Genomic DNA, 6,797 nt, shown 5'->3' on the forward strand with positions numbered 1-6,797 from the left:
ATGAAAGCTTGTATTCTTACTTGTTGGGTTGTGTCTGAGGTAGGATTTATGTTGTAACACTTGTGCGTATGATGTGTATGAAAATATCTTGCAAGATCTAAGCAATTGCATATGCATTTAGTTCATATTAGTTTAAAACATTAAAATCGAGTTTTACACATGCATATCGAGTCACGTAATTGAATAAGATGTCAAAAAGGCTTTCAAACATGTTTTATTAATCAAGACATCTTATACTTGGCCAAAATTACTTTTGGACAAGGTTGGATTTTAATTAGAACAAAACCACTTTACTTAAACTTGTCCTAAGTACATTGAGGCCTTTTTAGGTAGTAAAAACAAAGGGAATCGTCGATGAAAACAGGGGACTCATCAACTAGTTCATAAAGGGGACTTGTCGATGTGAACAGGGGATTCGTTGACCAGTGTATGAAGATGGCTCGTCGACGTGAATAGGGGATTCATCAATGAATAGATACCGAGACCTATCTGAACCTGAAGAGAAGACTCGTCGATAATAACAGGGCACTCATCGACTAATGTACGTATGACTCCTTGACTAGTCCATGGACTCGTCAAGAGTGGGCTTAGGCAGACTGCATTAAATGCGCGATAAAGGCTAGTTTTTGCCTTGTCTCTTCTCCATTAATACCCAACAGTTAGCCAGCGACATGCTCATATTCTTGGCAATAAATATACCTTATTAGCATTCATTTCATATTGATTAAGCATTGGTTGTTAAGGATATTGATTGTGCATTCATTCTAGGTTTCACATTTTACTCTCAAGCTCTCTTGCACTCTATTCTAGTTATACATCACTTGCAACAAGAGAGTAGTGTGAGGTTTACACTTGTAACATCGGCTCAAGAAGGAGCATTTCATATTGTATCTACTTGTATTGATTCATTGTATTTGGAGGTTTGTTGTGAGCCATTGGAAGGTGCTTCTTGGTGAACACCTTATTATAGCTCTTGGCGAGCATCTGGGTTGTGTACCCTTGTTGTAAAGGCTTCTCCGGCTTGAAAGGAGATTCTTTAGTGGATTTGGGAATCCTTGGCTTGGTACTAAGGCGTAGATATAGGCTTGGAGGCTTGGAGCCAAACCACGTAAAATCGTTGTGTTGTGCTTCTCTCTCCCTCATCTTGTTATTTGTTGTGATTATTTTCTTTGTCTTTCATTGTGATATTTTTCACTTGTTTCTTGCCAATGTTTTTATTTTGTAGCAATCTTACTTGTCCACGAAAAACATCTATTCACCCCCCCCCCTAGACGTGCACTAGGGCCGACAATTGGCTATAGCTTAAGGGATAAGAAAGCATGCTAGCTTAGGACTAGAAAGAAATGAAAAAGCATATGCTTTAATGGGACATTTGTCTCCACATAAATCTATATCATTCCTCCAAAATGTCTAAAGTAAAGGTTAAGGATAAAGAACTAGCCTTTTGAGGGTTACAATAGAAATATTTTTTTTTTCATGGAACCTTGTATTTCTGAGATGAAGAACATAGATCATCTACTCTTAAATAAAATCTCAAAAGCATGCCCTAGTAAATTCACTTCCGATGGACAAAGGTGTCTTCCTTAGTTAATATAGTTATTAATGCTTTATGCTTAAATATGATTATCTAAAGCATAGTGTTAGGGAGTGACATTGTAATGGGGGAAAAAGGGAGAGAGATGCAACTATAATTGTATTCTTCAGGGATTTGGAATGAATATATGATTATCTATGTGATCGTTTGTATGCTTATTCTCTTGTTGTTGAATAATATAAGTAGTCCCTTTGATTGTGGTATTTTGTTGCCTTGGATTGTGATGTCTCTAATTGTTATGGTCTTATTCGGTGTATAAGAATATATTGCTCGTATGATATCCTATTGTTCCTTGGTTTTCTTGAGTATTGAGACTCACTAGGTGCTCGTGATTGCAGGCTTGAATGTGTGAGACTTGGCTGACTTGTCAAGGGAGAGCTCTCAACGAGTGCCATACTACCCTTACTTGAGTCCCATTTTGGGGGTCCGTGACAGTTGGTATCAGAGCACAGTTTGTGCGAGCACCATGAGTGGTAATATGAGAAACAAGTCAGGAAAAGTGGAGCGCATTGAGGCACTTGAGACGCAACTTGTAACCTTGGAGAGAACGTGTGGTGAACTCCAAGGGTTGGTGGCAACATTGATAAAAGAGAAAAGCGCGCCAACAGAGCTTGAGGCCGTTGAAGAAAACCCTAGAGAAACTCTCTATGGGGTATCAAAAGTTGTAGAGAGACTTGAGGAACTTGAAAAATTCATTCCACGTGTGAAATCCCTGGAGAAACGGCCAAGAGAGCTTGAGGCCTTCCAGAAGAGTATCGAGCAGTTGGAAGCCTTTGAGAGTAGGCTGGAACATATTGAGGGCATATTGCCATCTCTTTCGTCCCAATGGGGAGAGCCAATAGAGCTTGAGGCCTCCTTATGGGAGTTAACGAATAATTTTGATTTCCTTACAGAAGATGTTAAGGAGTCCATTACTGCTTTGAAGGAAGATTTGAAGGAGATGGGCAATGTCCGAAGTGCAGTGGTCCAAGTCCAGAGGGATTTACAAGAGATAACTGTGAAAGTGAATGTAGTGGCACAGTTAGCCCAAAGGCCGGTTGCAGATCCCATTGAGAGTTTTCGATCGAAGGTACCGGAACCTAAAAGCTTTGAGGGTACGCGAGATGCCAAGGAGCTGGATAATTTCTTCTTTGATATGGAGCACTACTTCACGTGCTCAGGAGTGGATCTAGAAGTGGACCGGGTAAATCTGGCAACGATATACCTGGTAGGGGATGCAAAAGTGTGGTGGAGAACTAAATGGAATGATATTCAGCATAATAGATGTGTTATCAACACATGGGAGGGGTTGAAATAGGCGTTGAAGACTCAATTCTATCTCGAAAATGTGGAGTACATAGCAAAGTGCAAAGTAATGGAATTGCAACAGACTGGCTCAATAAGGAGCTATGTACGAGAATACCAAGCCTTGATGTTGGACATTATAGACATGACCGAATCAGACAAACTAATTCATTTTCTTCGGGGTTTGAAGACATGGCCAAGGAATGAATTGCGTCGGCAGGGTGCTGGTGATCTCTCTTCTGCTTTCGCTGCTGCCGAACGGTTGGATGATTTTTCAAATAATTCTGGGAAGCGAAATTTCCCTATGTCTACCAATAATGATTCCAGGTCCAGTAAAGTGTATAAGCCCACAAATGGGGGAAGGGATAGGGAGACAAATAGTTCGTGGAAAGATAAAAGAGCGCCCATGGTTAAGGAGTGGAGGGGCGGACGAACAGGGAGTGGAGAGCATCGACTGATGTCCTGTTTTCTTTGCATGGGACCACATCGAGTGGCAAAGTGCCCTGAACGTAAGGCTTTGAATGCTATAAAGGCCCTTCAAGGGGAAACCGAAACCTCGATAGCAACCCCAGAAGAACAACCGAATATGGTGGGAGCATTGAGATTTTTGGGGGCATTAGAGCGTCAAGTAATTAACAACAAGTCTCAGGAGAAGGGACTAATGTATGTTGATCTACTTTTGAATGGAAAGAAAATCAAGGCAATGATTGATACAGGGGCCACCCATAATTTCATTGCTGATTCTGAAGCTTAACGGTTAGAATTGCAAGTAGATAAGGATGTGGGCAAGTTAAATGTAGTGAATTCTCCAGCGTTAACCACGGTGGGGGTGGTACCTAAAGTGGCATGCCAAATGGGATCATGGTCTGGAACAATTGATTTCACTGTGGCACCTCTTGACGACTTTGATGTAGTATTGGGGATGGATTTTCTTAAAATGACACGCTCAATGCCGATCCCAGCTGCGGATTGTCTTGTGATTATGGGAAGTGCACCTTGTGAGATCCCCGCAGCCTACAACAATTTCGATGAGAGGAAGTTGCTTTCAGCCCTCCAATTCAAAAAGGGAGTAAAAAGGGGTGAATCTTCTTTCGTGGTTCTACCGATAGTCTTAGAAGATGCAGAGGTAGGGAAATATCCACTTGAGATTAAGGAAGTTTTAGAAGAGTTCAAGGAGGTGATCTCAGAACAGCTACCGAGGGTTTTACCACCTCGACGGCAGATTGACCACGAAATTGAACTTTTGCCAGGAGTAAAGTCGCCAGCACGTGCCTCTTATCGAATGGCGCCGCCAGAGTTAGCTGAACTTAGAAGGCAACTGAATGATCTTATTGCTGCAGGGTTCATCCATCCTTCAAAAGCACCTTTTGGGGCCCCAGTGTTATTTCAGAAGAAACAAGATGGTAGTTTGCGCTTGTGTGTAGATTATCGGGCTCTTAATAAGGTGACGGTGCGCAACAAGTATCCTATTCCACTAATTGCTGATATTTTTGACCAGTTAAGTACAACTAGATATTTCATGAAACTGGACCTGAGGTCGGGATATCATCAAGTGCGCATTGTTGAGGGAGATGAACCGAAGACCACTTGTGTCACCCGGTATGGAGCATTTGAATTCCTTGTCATGCCTTTTGGGCTAACAAATGCACCCGCTACCTTTTGTTCTCTAATGAATCAGGTTTTTCGGGACTACCTTGATCGGTTTGTTGTGGTTTACCTTGATGACATACTGGTTTTCAGCACATCCTTAGAAGAACATAAAGATCATCTTCGAAAGGTTTTTCAAAAATTCAAAGAAAATCGGTTATATGTAAAAGGGGAGAAGTGTGCTTTTGCTCAAAAGCGTATTAAATTCTTGGGGCATATCATTGAGGAGGGCCAGATACGGATGGATTCAGCTAAAGTAAAAACTATCAAGGAGTGGTGAGCACCTACATCCGTTGGAGAACTGCGATCTTTCTTGGGTCTGCCAACTACAATCGAAAGTTTATAGAGGGGTACTGCAGAAGAGTTGTATTGTTAACAAATTTACTGAGGAAGGGGGTACCATGGGGGTGGTCAGAAGAGTGTCAATCAGCATTTGTTGAATTAAAGGAAAAGATTGTAGGAGATCTTGTGCTAATCCTTCCTAATGTGACAAAACCGTTTGAAGTGCAAGTAGATGCCTTAGACTTTGCATTAGGGGGAGTTCTCTTGCAAGAAGGGCATCCAGTTGCTTTTGAAAGTAGAAAATTATCGAGTGCCAAACGGAACTATACAGCACAGGAAAAGAAGCTTCTCGCAGTGGTACACTGTCTTCGGGTGTGGAGGCACTATCTCTTGGGGTCCAAGTTTGTGGTAAAAACCGATAATGTGGCAGTTACTCACTTTTTGTCACAACCTGGATTAACGTCAAAACAAGCCCGTTGGTAGGAGAAGCTAGCTGAATTTAATTTTAATTTTGAATATAAAGTAGGGAAGACGAATGAAGTGGCCGATGCTTTAAGTAGAAAAACCGAATTTGCAGCATTGAAACTCATCAGTCATCTATCCACTAGTAGGGTGGCGTTATCTTTGAAGAATCTTATCAGGGAACATTTAAGTATAGCCCAGCAGGCGCAGTCGTTGAGCACACTAATAGAAGAAGGAAAAACTCGACAATTCTGGGTAGAAGATGGATTGATTATGACTAAAGGCATGAGAGTCTATGTGCTCAAAGCGGAAAACTTGAGGAAAACCCTACTAAAAGAGTGCCATGATTCATTGTGGGCTGGTCATCCAGGATGGCGAAGAACTCACGCATTGATTACACAGGGGTACTATTGGCCGAATATACAAGATGATGTGATGAGTTATACCAAAACTTGCTTGATCTGTCAACAAGACAAGGTTGAACGAAAGAAGACCTCAGGCTTATTGAAGCCATTGCTTGTTCTTGCCAGGCCATGGGAGAGTGTCTCTTTGGACTTTATTTCCTCGTTGCCAAAAGTAGAGGAGTATGACACAATTTTGGTGGTGATTGACCGGTTCTCAAAGTATGCAACTTTCGTACCAGTCTCGAAGCCATGTTCAGTAGAGAAGACAACTCAGCTATTCTTTAAGCATGTAGTGAAATATTGGGGTGTTCCAGAAAGCCTAATCAGTGATATGGATGTTAGATTCACGGGGGGATTTTGGGGTGAACTCTTTCACTTGATGGGTTCAAACCTTAATCTGTCCTCCAGCTATCACCCATAGACAGATGGTCAGACCGAACATTTTAATGGGATGCTGGAAGAATACTTGCGACATTTCGTCAACTCCAATCAGAAGAATTGGGTTACTTTATTGGACACGGCACAATTCTGTTTTAACTCCATGAAATCTTCTGCGACTAGTAAAAGCCCTTTTGAGATCGTAACAGGTCAGCAACCGACTCTCCCGCACACCCTGGATGGTCCATACAAAGGAAATTTTCCAAAAGCATATCAATTCACGAAACATTGTTGCAAAACATCGAAGTCACTCGAGCTCAGTTAGAAAAGGCATCGAAGCGCATGAAGAAATGGGCTAACAAAGGGAGACAACCGCAACAATTTGAAGCTGGAGATCTGTTTCTTGTAAAAGTGCTGCCGGAGACATTTCGCTTTCTTCGCGGCAAGGATAAAAGGCTGTTACGCTGTTACGCTGTTACGAGGGTCCAATTAGAGTGATTGAGAAGGTGGGACATGCATCTTATCGGCTTGAGCAGCCCGAGTGGATGAAAAGCCATAGACGTCCAGTCCATGATGTGTTTCATGTAAGCAATTTAAAGCCATTCCACACAAATGAAGCAGATCCGCACCGAAAAAAGCTAAGGAGATCAACCATTTCCCGAAGGCAGCCTGTCAACAAAGAAGTCCAAGAGATCATTGCAAACAGAGTCGTCAATGCAGAAGGTCATCAACAACAGTAATTTCTA

Source organism: Malania oleifera, chromosome 4 (genome assembly GCF_029873635.1).
Source record: "Malania oleifera isolate guangnan ecotype guangnan chromosome 4, ASM2987363v1, whole genome shotgun sequence".
Lineage (NCBI taxonomy): Eukaryota > Viridiplantae > Streptophyta > Magnoliopsida > Santalales > Ximeniaceae > Malania > Malania oleifera.